The sequence below is a fragment of the Coenobita brevimanus genome, unplaced genomic scaffold, assembly GCF_032717465.1.
Source record: "Coenobita brevimanus isolate Jiangsu-jjx unplaced genomic scaffold, ASM3271746v2 jjx.HiC_scaffold_2108, whole genome shotgun sequence".
Taxonomy (NCBI): Eukaryota; Metazoa; Arthropoda; class Malacostraca; order Decapoda; family Coenobitidae; genus Coenobita; species Coenobita brevimanus.
Genome location: NW_027643005.1, coordinates 131,926 through 144,390, shown reverse-complemented (window position 1 = coordinate 144,390; position 12,465 = coordinate 131,926).

The following is a 12,465-nucleotide window of genomic DNA, read 5'->3' as shown; positions in this document are numbered from 1 at the left end:
CTTAAGGGGTCCTCTTACTTCATGGCCAAACAGTAGTTCAAAAGGTGAGAAGCCCAGTGATTCATTTGGAGATTCTCTTGCAGCAAACACAACGAATGGAAGACCTTTATCCCAGTCTTTCTGATGTTCCAAACAGTATTTCTTGAGCATCGATTTGAGTGTTTGATGATATCTCTCCAACGCTCCTTGAGTCTGGGGATGGTAAGCTGAAGACGTGATCTGGGTGATCACCAACTCTTTCAGAGACTGCTTGAAAACATTTGACATGAAATTACTTCCCCGGTCTGACTGTACCTCCTTGGGCAGACCAAACTTGGTGAAGAACCCTAGCATTTCCTTAACCACGCTCTTTGCTGAGATATTTCTAAGTGGAATGGCTTCAGGATAACGAGTAGCCATATCAATCAGGGTCAACACATAAGAAAATCCTGAAGAAGTCTTAGGAAGAGGGCCCACAATATCCACCAACACACGGGTGAATGGCGCCTCAAAAGGCGGAATGGGAACTAGAGGTGCAACCTTTTCGGTCTGATTACACTTCCCCACAACTTGACAGGTGTGACAAGACTTACAATACCAGGAAACATCCCTGAAGATACCTGGCCAGTAGAAGTGTTTCAAAATGCGTGCCACAGTCTTCCTCACTCCAAGGTGTCCTGCCAAACTGGAATCATGAGCCACTCTAATGATATCCTGCCTACAAACACGAGGGATGACAACTTGATGTACAACCTCCCATTCACAGTCGGCTGATGCTGTTGGGGGTCTCCACTTCCTCATAAGTACTCCTGACTTTATATAATAACAAGTAGAAGCACCAGCTGACTCTTCCTCACTGCAAACAGAGTTAGCTAGACCTTTCAACTCAGGGTCAGCAACCTGCAACTCAACCAACTCTTGACGAGACAAATAACACTACGGGGTACTGCCTCATCTGGTGAGTGGTCCAAATTAGCAAGAAAAGTGTCACCTAGGATAACATCATCATCATCATTATCCTCTAAGTCACCAGTAACTTTAGACTTAGCCCTAGTGACAGCACATGCAGGGAACACATCAGGGACATCACAATCCTGGGACGCAGCCACTGGCTCACTAGACAACTGAGGAGCTGGACACACTTGACTCTCACCAATATCATTTCCAAGTAAGAAAGTTACACCTGACATTGGGAGTGTCTCAACCAACCCAACCATAACGGAACCATTAACAAAACCAGACTCTAAATTCACTCTGCACAGAGGGACAGAGAAGTAATTATTCCCTACACCTTGTAAGATTACAGTTTCATCAGAGGAATTAACATTAGAGCCTAGAACACTGGTCAGCATAAGGGATTGGCAAGCACCTGTATCACGATATATTTGAACTGATTTCCTGTCATTACTGTCCAGAGGACTGACAAAACCATCAGACAGGAAATTAGCACATGAACTCTTGAGAGTGTCACCCACGTTACTGCTCAAAAGAGGAGCTTCATCATGAGGATTTAATTTACCCCTCAAAGCAGGTTCAGTTAACTCAGTTAAAGAATTCTGGGAACTCTCAAGGGTGGACACTAGACCAATTGACTGAATATTTAAAGACTCCTTTTTGTTCACATCACGCTGTCTCCTGAAACATTTCTCCGAAGTATGACCAAGCTTACTGCAATAAGTACATTTACTTTTCTGAAATCTAGAGGTGAAGCTGGTATTTACTTCCTGAGAAACATCATCTTTATTCTCTTTCCTGTTACCTGTACTCTGAGTAGAGGCAACGTACTTACTCTCAGCTCTCCTCTTTTCTCTAGAATATCTCTTGTGAGTGAGAACATATTCATCAGCTAAAACTGCGGCATCAGACAAATTATCTATTCTTCTCTCATCAAGATATAGGGTTACATCTTTACTAATACACCTTTTGAAGTCCTCCAGCAAAATCATCTGCTTAAATTTACCAAAATCAGAATCCACATTCTTAGAATTTAACCACTGCTCTAACAGATCTTCTTTGATTTTTGCATACTCGACATGGGATTGCTTATCTTGTTTATAAGTTGTCCTAAATTTTACTCTATAGGCTTCAGGAACAAGCTCATAGGCCTTAAGAATCAAGCTCTTAACTACATCATAATTATCAGATTGATCCTGAGGCAAAGATGCATAAGTTACTTGAGCTTTACCGGTAAGAACAGTCTGAAGGAGTACTGGCCAATACTTTTTGGGCCAATTAAAACCTGTAGCTACCCTCTCAAACAACTGAAAATACTTTGTTAAATCAGATTCATTAAAAGGAGGGACAAGTTTAACATTTTTAGCCACATCAAAATCATCAGAGCTAGATGATCCAGTTCCACCTTGTTTCATGTGATACTCATGGTCTGCCTGAATCCTAGCAAGTTCAACTTGTGCCTGAAACTCAGCCTCCTTAGCACGAGCCTGAAACTCAGCCTCCTTAGCATTTGCCTGAAATTCAGCCTCCTTAGCACGAGCCTCCTGCAGGGCTAGCTGTAACTTAGCTAATTCAATCTGCGTTTGCTCATTTGGAGGAGTTACATTAAACAAGCTTTCATTAATCATGTCAACAATTTGATCTTTAGAATGATGAGAGCGAACAGCAATTCCCAATTGTTGAGCAACGAGCTTAAGTTCATTCTTTGTTCTGTTTTCTACATCACACACTGTTTGCACATTTGACAAAAAATCTTTGGCTTCATCAAGCGTAGTAATAGTAGACATCATGAATAAATCACAGTCACAAAATATCAAGCAATATCCTTATGATAATATCCTGAATATCCTGATAAGAGGTTGCCAAATTTATGTTACGGAACAGAGAAAAATAATGTACACTTTAAGTGAGAATACTAAAAATCACTACTGTCCCGTAAAGTTCCAGGTTCAAAACAAAAGAGTTAGGTAAAATTACAAGTTAAAGTTTAATGCTCAAACTAACAACAAAACATTCAGGACTCATAAGGATAATGTAATGGCAAAAACAGGTTAAATATATTGTTAACTACAATAGCCTCTATTAACACGAAATTAGCAAGAGTAAATTTATCTAAGTCAGTGCTGAAAAATGAGAATACCAGATAATACTCAGTGAATGCAAGATAAATTATTACAGATACAAACTACTATTAACAATTGGCTGACATAAAACCTTACATTAATCACAAAAACCTTACTAGGCCTAAGAATTAACTCCTTACGCTACACAGCACAAGAAAAAATGCAACAACACTCATACTCAAATTACACAGCTGCTAGATGGTTGGAGACTTCCTGAGCACTCACAATAATAATAACTGTACAGGGGAGGACAGAGATGTGAACAAAATGAGGAATAGATCTAAGTGGCAATTAATGCAGAGACTGAGCTCATTATATAGGGGCCGGCAGAGCTTGATACAACTTGTAAGAAGGACGCGCAAATGAAGCCAGAGGGAACAAAGAGTTGACAATCCTGCTCTGAACAACAGAAAGAACGACTTACTCTACTATAAGGGAGGACGGGGGGAGTGAGGTAGAACACGCTCGCGATCAAACATGCAGCATACTGTACGTTAGAATTACACAAAGGATGATGAAATCATAGGCTATGTAACAATATATATATATATATATATATATATATATATATATATATATATATATATATATATATATATATATATACCAGCAAACAAGTGACGATTTATGCGATATCGAGTGATAATAATTAGCAAGGACAATATTAGACTTATAATAACAGGGCGGCCCATATATCACAATGTGTCGTGTGTGTGGCAGAAGGATACGTGCCAGAAGATGACCCAGACTTTATTGGTTGATTGTACACCTCATTCATTCTCTCTCGCTCTCTCTCTCTCTCTCTCTCTCTCTCTCTCACACACACACACACACACACACACACACACACACACACACACAGGTTGCGAAAAGTTTCACTGACGAAGTGGGTGGTTACTGTCCCCCTGGAGCAAGGGGACGGGTGTGTGGGTGTGTGAAGGTCACAGCCTTGCCCTTAGATCGGACTATATGAGCTCTCAGCTCCCTTCCGGGAGGGCAAAATGCTGACGATCACGACCATCAAGTGATCCTGACCGACCCGGTGAATTACCCGGTAAAATTACACACAAATATACATACATATAACACATCTATCAGCAGATGAAGATTCCAGGCCTCTCACAGGTTAGGAATAGTGGCTGGTTGATGGAAGTGAGAGAGAGAGAGAGAGAGAGAGAGAGAGAGAGAGTGTGTTACCGAGTCACTGTGTCAATTTTGCCGTCCCCCCCCCCACCGTTATTCTGGTGTGCATTATAGTCTCTTTCTCCATCCTTTTCACAGCACTTCTTCGTGACTAGCATCATATTCTAGTGTTAATGTATTGATAGAGTTATTTCAGGATGAAGATATGGCAATTTTAGGTCAAGTGACTGGAAAAAGAGCCCAGTCGTAACGTTGGAAGCCCCAGTTGGAAGCCCCAGTTGGAAGTCCCAGTTGGAAGCCCTCAGTTGGAAGCCCCAGTTGGAAGCCCCAGTTGGAAGTCCCAGTTGGAAGCCCCAGTTGGAAGCCCCAGTTGGAAGTCCCAGTTGGAAGCCCTCAGTTGGAAGCCCTCAGTTGGAAGCCCCAGTTGGAAGCCCTCAGTTGGAAGCCCCAGTTGGAAGCCCCAGTTGGAAGTCCCAGTTGGAAGTCCCAGTTGGAAGCCCTCAGTTGGAAGCCCCAGTTGGAAGCCCCAGTTGGAAGCCCCAGTTGGAAGTCCCAGTTGGAAGCCCCAGTTGGAAGCCCCAGTTGGAAGTCCCAGTTGGAAGCCCTCAGTTGGAAGCCCTCAGTTGGAAGCCCCAGTTGGAAGCCCTCAGTTGGAAGCCCCAGTTGGAAGCCCCAGTTGGAAGTCCCAGTTGGAAGTCCCAGTTGGAAGCCCTCAGTTGGAAGCCCCAGTTGGAAGCCCCAGTTGGAAGCCCCAGTTGGAAGTCCCAGTTGGAAGTCCCAGTTGGAAGCCCTCAGTTGGAAGCCCCCAGTTGGAAGCCCCAGTTGGAAGTCCCAGTTGGAAGCCCCAGTTGGAAGTCCCAGTTGGAAGCCCTCAGTTGGAAGCCCCAGTTGGAAGCCCCCAGTTTGAAACCCCCAGTTGGAAGCCCCAGTTGGAAGCCCCCAGTTGGAAGCCCCCAGTTGGAAGCCCCAGTTGGAAGCCTCAGTTGGAAGCCCTCAGTTCCCATCAGACCAAAACCTGAACCCTAAGCTATCCTTATAATACGAGGATGAGATGGAGGGATGGAGTGGAGAGGTGTATGAGAGAGGGGTGTGAGCTGGGGAGAGGGCAGCGACATGGCGGGGGACAGGGCGACTTGGAGGTGATTTGTTTGTGGCCACCCCTTACTGGATTAAGGCGTGTGGCAATAGGTAGATAGACAGATTGACTTAACATTTTTTCGGTAATATACAACAAACCACACCAAGTTTTGCCAAGTCTTGTATTTCTGATAAATTCCTAAACTTGTACAGATAAATGATGAACCTTGTGTTATACTGTATAGTTATTGGCTTGGTTGCAGGAGTAAATATTTCCTGAATTATATAACCCAAAAATACAACAACCGCTTCCATATTAGCTTTCTCGCGTAACTGAAAAAAATGGTTAACTAAAAAATGGTTAACTAAAAAATGGTTAACTAAAAAATGGTTAACTAAAAAATGGTTAACTAAATAATGGTTAACTCAAAAAATAGTAACTCAAAAAATGATCAACTAAAAAATGGTTAACTAAAAAAAATGGTTAACTAAAAAAAATGGTTAACTAAAAAAAATGGGTAACTCAAAAAATGGTTAACTCAAAAAATGGCTAACTCAAAAAATGGTTAACTCAAAAATGGTTAACTCAAAAATGGTTAACTCAAAAATGGTTAACTCAAAAAATGGTTAACTCAAAAAATGGTTAACTCAAATATGGTTAACTCAAAAATGGTTAACTCAAAAATGGTTAACTCAAAAAATGGTTAACTCAAAAAATGGTTAACTCAAAAATGGTTAACTCAAAAATGGTTAACTCAAAAACGGTTAACTCAAAAATGGTTAACTCAAAAATGGTTAACTCAAAAATGGTTAATGGCAATTTTCCCCAACGACCTTTTGAAACGTATTTGAAATTTTCTGCCGCTGAGCTACGTGAAATAAATTGGAATAGGACAAACATTTTTAGGCCTCACCATCCACTCACTGGATGTAGTGCTGCTCCTGGGTGACTGCTTTCCTCTCTTCCTTGGTTCTTTCCTGCCTGAGTCAGTCAGTGTGGTGAATGAGGCGTGTCAGCTGAGTAAGATGAGCCAGCGAGTAAAATGAGGAAGTAATTGACTGAGGTGAGACAAGGGACAGGAGTGAGTATGGTGAATGAGCAAGGGAGGTGACTGTGTGTATGTGTGTGTGTGTGTGTGTGTGTGTGTGTGTGTGTGTGTGTGTGTGTGTGTGTGTGTGTGTGTGTGTGTATCTTTGTGAGCGGCCGGATGTTTCTTATCAATGTGCGTCTCTCTCTCTCTCTCTCTCTCTCTCTCTCTCTCTCTCATTTTCTGTGGAATTCCCAGTTAGTGTCTTTGTTTATGGTTATATCCTTGTGTGTGTGTGTGTGTGTGTGTGTGTGTGTGTGTGTGTGTGTGTGTGTGTGTGTGTGTGTGTGTGTGTGTGTGTGTGTGTGTGTGTGTGTGTTTGTGTTTAAAGGCAGGAAATAAAAGAGAAATCCAGCAGGAAAATATTAGGTACACCTAGACAGAGAGCAGAAGAGGATACGAGGAGGGAGGAAAAGAGGAGGGGGAAAGAGAGGAGCTGGAGAAAGAGCAGTGAGCTGAAGAAAGAGTAAGTGACATTAGGAGAGAGGAAAGGGAAGAATGTTGGGTGACGTTGTACAGGTCAACTCTGGAACTGTCTCCCTCTCGCTGTATTTCTTATTGCCTAAGATCTCCAGTCTTTCAAACACAGTGTGTCCAGGCATCTCGATATGAACGCATCTTGAAATTGGCTCTGTTATATTGTTTGTCACAAGATGATCCACCGGTATACATGGAGAGTAATGAGGAGGATGGATGGTGAACTTGTTGAACGAAAGGCAATGATAGACTGCGTGTGTGTGGATGAACGAATGAGAAGACAAGTGTTGGATGCAAGAGTGTGGAGAGGGTGGGGGAATGGAGTCTCAGACCATCACTTAGTGATGGCCAAGGTAAAGCTGCAAAGAAAGTGGTTGAGGAGACGAAGGGGAAGACAGGAGGAAACAGCTCCTGTGAGAAGAGTGGAGAAGTTGCAAGATAGTGAGAAAATGACAGAGTATAAGAGCATAGTGGAAGAAAGATTGGGAAGGTATGAGCTAGAGCAGATGGAAGGGGTGGAAGACGTATGTAAGATATTCACGGAAGAGATAGGCGCAGCGTGTGAGGTGGTTTGTGGAGTGAGGAGGAGATGCAAGGGTGTGCAAGGGACAGCATGGTGGAATGATGAGGTGAAACGAGCTGTGGAACAAAAGAAGAAGGCATATGGTGAATGGTTGGCGAGTAGAGGTAGGGGAGAAGATGAGAGAGAGAAGAGAGAGGTATATGTGAGCAGGAGAAGGGAGGTTAAGAAACTGGTGAAGGAGAGTAAGAAGAAAGTGGATGAAGAGTTTGGGAGGAATCTGAGTGTGAAATGGAGGGAGAGTAAGAAATTGTTTTGGAAGGAGGTAAAGAAAGCAAGGCAGTGTGAAAGGGGAAAGAGTAGGGGAGTGAAAGATAGGAATAACAGATTGTTGGTGGAGAAGAGAGAGAAATTGAGGAGATGGAAGGAGCACTTTGAGGATTTGTTGAATGTAGAGAGTGAGAGCAGTGCGAATATAAGTGGTTGGGGAATGGCTGGGAGAAGAAGAGATGAGAGGAGGGAGGAAGAGATCAGTAGGGCGGAAGTAGTGGAAGCGATGAAGAAGATTAAGCTGGGAAAGGCCCCAGGAATTGATGAAGTGTGTGGTGAAATGCTGAGGTATGGGGGTGAGATTGTTGTGGAGTGGATATGGAAGTTGTGTAGATTGGCTTGGGAAGAGGGAAGGGTTCCAGAGGACTGGAAATCAGGTATAATTGTTCCTTTATACAAAGGAAAAGGGGAGAGAGAAGTATGTGGTAACCATAGGGGTATTTGCCTTCTTAGTGTGACTGGTAAAATATATGGTAGAATACTCATTGACAGGGTTAGGCATATGGCAGAGGAGCTAGTTGGAGAAGAACAAGGGGGATTTAGGAAGGGAAAAGGGTGTGTAGATCAGATATTTGTTCTAAGATGTTTAGTGGAGAAGTATCTAGAGAAGGGAAAGAAAGTGTATGTTGCCTTCATGGACTTGGAGAAAGATTATGACAGAATAGATAGGCAAGGTATGTGGAAGGTATTAAGAATATATGGAGTGGAGGGGAAATTGTTGAGTGCTGTGAAGAGTATGTACGAGGGAGCTAGGGCTACGGTGCGAGTGGATGGCAAGCTGAGTGAGTTCTTTGATCTCATTGTGGGACTGAAACAGGGTTGTGTGATGTCTCCATGGTTGTTTAATATATACATGGATGGGGTTGTAAAGGAGGTGCAAGGTAGGGCAGTGGATGTGGAAGTGTCTCTAGTGAATGAGGGTGAGATTTGGAAGATTCCGGTGTTGCTGTTTGCTGATGATACAGTATTGTTGAGTGAAAATGAATGGGAATTGCAAGGTTTGGTGAATGAATTTGGGACAGTGTGTAGGAGGAGGAAGCTGAAAGTTAATGTAAACAGAAGTAAAGTTATGGTGTTTGAGAGGAATGAAGTCACAGAATGTACAGTGAGGCTGGATGGTGAGGATATGGAGAATGTGAGTGCATTCAAGTACTTGGGTAGTGTGATGAATAAGGATGGAACTTTGGGGGATGAAGTGCGTGAAAGGGTACAGCAGGGAAGGAAGGTTGTTGGTTCACTGAAAGTAGTGATGAGAAATAGGGAGGTGAGTATGGAAATTAAGAAGTCATTGCATGATAGTATCGTGATCCCTACCCTGACCTATGGAAGCGAGGTGTGGACCTTGCAAGAGGGGAACAAGTCAAGAGTGAGAGCAGTGGAAATGAATTACTTGAGAGGAGCATGTGGAGTGACATGGAGGGACAGGTTGACGAATGAAGAAGTGAAGGAACGTTGTGGGGTGGATGTGGATGTGGTTGAGAAGATTAGGAGAAATACACTGAGGTGGTTTGGACATGTGGAGAGAATGGAGAATGAAAGACTGACTAAGAGGGTGTATGTAGGTGAGGTGGAGGGAGGGAGAGGGAGGGGTAGACCGAGGATGAGGTGGAGGGATGGAGTTGAGAGGTATATGAGGGAGGGGGGAGTGAGTTGGGGGGAGGGTAGTCAAATGGTGGGTGACAGAGGGACTTGGAGGCGTTTTGTCTGCGGCCACCCTTTGCGGGATTAGGGCGTCGGGCTATAGATAGATAGATAGATATTGTTTTTGTTTTTTCTTAGAGGGAACAGTCTTGCGTGCTCCTGGCCTTTAGTTCCTTCTTTCTTGCATTAAACAAAAAATAGGTCAAGTGTGGTTCCTTGAGGGTGTGGGTGATGTGGCGGCAGCATCAGAACCTTAGTGTTGGTGGCATACAAGACCCCAGTGTAGAAGTGGCGTAGGGACTGGCTGAGTTACCAGCCACTTTTGTGTTATCAGTGGCACCACACAATGTTTTTATGGCCTGTACTTCCTGCCGCCATTCAACCACCGTCTGCCCGTAACTGGCTGACTGTGTGTTGGTAACTGTGTGTTGGTAACTGGTTGACTGTGTGTTGGTAACTGGTTGACTGTGTGCTGGTAACTGTGTACTGGTAATTGGTTGACTGTGTGCTGGTAACTGGTTGACTGTGTGTTGGTAACTGTGTGCTGGTAACTGGTTGACTGTGTGTTGGTAACTGTGTGCTGGTAACTGGTTGACTGTGTGTTGGTAACTGTGTACTGGTAACTGGTTGACTGTGTGTTGGTAACTGGCTGACTGTGTGTTGGTAACTGGTGAACTGTGTGTTGGTAACTGGTGGACTGTGTGCTGGTAACTGTGTGCTGGTAACTGTGTGTTGGTAACTGGTGGACTGTGTGCTGGTAACTGTGTGCTGGTAACTGGTTGACTGTGTGTTGGTAACTGTGTGCTGGTAACTGGCTGACTGTGTGTTGGTAACTGGTGGACTGTGTGTTGGTAACTGGTGGACTGTGTGCTGGTAACTGTGTGTTGGTAACTGGTTGACTGTGTGATGGTAACTGTGTGTTGGTAACTGGCTGACTGTGTGTTGGTAACTGTGTGTTAGTAACTGGTTGACTGTGTGTTGGTAACTGTGTGTTGGTAACTGGTTGACTGTGTGTTGGTAACTGTGTGTTGGTAACTGGTTGACTGTGTGTTGGTAACTGTGTGTTGGTAACTGGTGGACTGTGTGTTGGTAACTGGTGGACTGTGTGTTGGTAACTGGTTGACTGTGTGTTGGTAACTGGTTGACTGTGTGTTGGTAACTGTGTGTTGGTAACTGTGTATTGATAACTGGTTGACTGTGTGCAGGTAACTGTGTACTGGTAACTGGTTGACTGTGTGTTGGTAACTGTGTGCTGGTAACTGGTTGACTGTGTGTTGGTAACTGTGTGCTGGTAACTGTGTGTTGGTAACTGTGTGTTGATAACTGGTTGACTGTGTGCTGGTAACTGTGTACTGGTAACTGGTTGACTGTGTACTGGTAACTGTGTGCTGGTAACTGGTTGACTGTGTGTTGGTAACTGTGTGATGGTAACTGTGTGCTGGTAACTGGTTGACTGTGTGTTGGTAACTGTGTGCTGGTAACTGGTTGACTGTGTGTTAGTAACTGGTTGACCGTGTGCTTGCAACTGGTGGACTGTGTGTTGGTAACTGGCGGACTGTGTGTTGGTAACTGGTGGAGTGTGTGTTGGTAACTGTGTGCTGGTAACTGGTTGACTGTGTGTTGGTAACTGTGTGCTGGTAACTGGTTGACTGTGTGTTGGTAACTGTGCAATGGTAACTGGTTGACTGTGTGTTGGTAACTGGTGGAGTGTGTGTTGGTAACTGTGTGCTGGTAACTGGTGGACTGTGTGTTGGTAACTGTGTGCTGGTAACTGGTTGACTGTGTGTTGGTAACTGTGTGCTGGTAACTGTGTGTTGGTAACTGGTTGACTGTGTGCTGGTAACTGTGTGCTGGTAACTGGTTGACTGTGTGTTGGTAACTGTGTGCTGGTAACTGGCTGACTGTGTGTTGGTAACTGGTGGACTGTGTGTTGGTAACTGGTGGACTGTGTGCTGGTAACTGTGTGTTGGTAACTGGTTGACTGTGTGATGGTAACTGTGTGTTGGTAACTGGCTGACTGTGTGTTGGTAACTGTGTGTTAGTAACTGGTTGACTGTGTGTTGGTAACTGTGTGTTGGTAACTGGTTGACTGTGTGTTGGTAACTGTGTGTTGGTAACTGGTTGACTGTGTGTTGGTAACTGTGTGTTGGTAACTGGTGGACTGTGTGTTGGTAACTGTGTGTTGGTAACTGGTGGACTGTGTGTTGGTAACTGGTTGACTGTGTGTTGGTAACTGGTTGACTGTGTGTTGGTAACTGTGTGTTGGTAACTGTGTATTGATAACTGGTTGACTGTGTGCTGGTAACTGTGTACTGGTAACTGGTTGACTGTGTGTTGGTAACTGTGTGCTGGTAACTGGTTGACTGTGTGTTGGTAACTGTGTGCTGGTAACTGTGTGTTGATAACTGGTTGACTGTGTGCTGGTAACTGTGTACTGGTAACTGGTTGACTGTGTACTGGTAACTGTGTGCTGGTAACTGGTTGACTGTGTGTTGGTAACTGTGTGATGGTAACTGTGTGCTGGTAACTGGTTGACTGTGTGTTGGTAACTGTGTGCTGGTAACTGGTTGACTGTGTGTTAGTAACTGGTTGACCGTGTGCTTGCAACTGGTGGACTGTGTGTTGGTAACTGGCGGACTGTGTGTTGGTAACTGGTGGAGTGTGTGTTGGTAACTGTGTGCTGGTAACTGGTTGACTGTGTGTTGGTAACTGTGTGCTGGTAACTGGTTGACTGTGTGTTGGTAACTGTGCAATGGTAACTGGTTGACTGTGTGTTGGTAACTGGTGGAGTGTGTGTTGGTAACTGTGTGCTGGTAACTGGTGGACTGTGTGTTGGTAACTGTGTGCTGGTAACTGGTTGACTGTGTGTTGGTAACTGGTGGACTGTGTGTTGGTAACTGGTGAACTGTATGCCGGTAACTGGTTGACTGTGTGTTGGTAACTGGTGAACTGTGTGTTGGTAACTGTGTGTTGGTAACTGGTGGACTGTGTGTTGGTAACTGGTGGACTGTGTGTTGGTAACTGGTGAACTGTATGCCGGTAACTGGTTGACTGTGTGTTGGTAACTGGTGAACTGTATGCCGGTAACTGGTTGACTGTGTGTTGGTAACTGGTGAACTGTGTGTTGGTAACT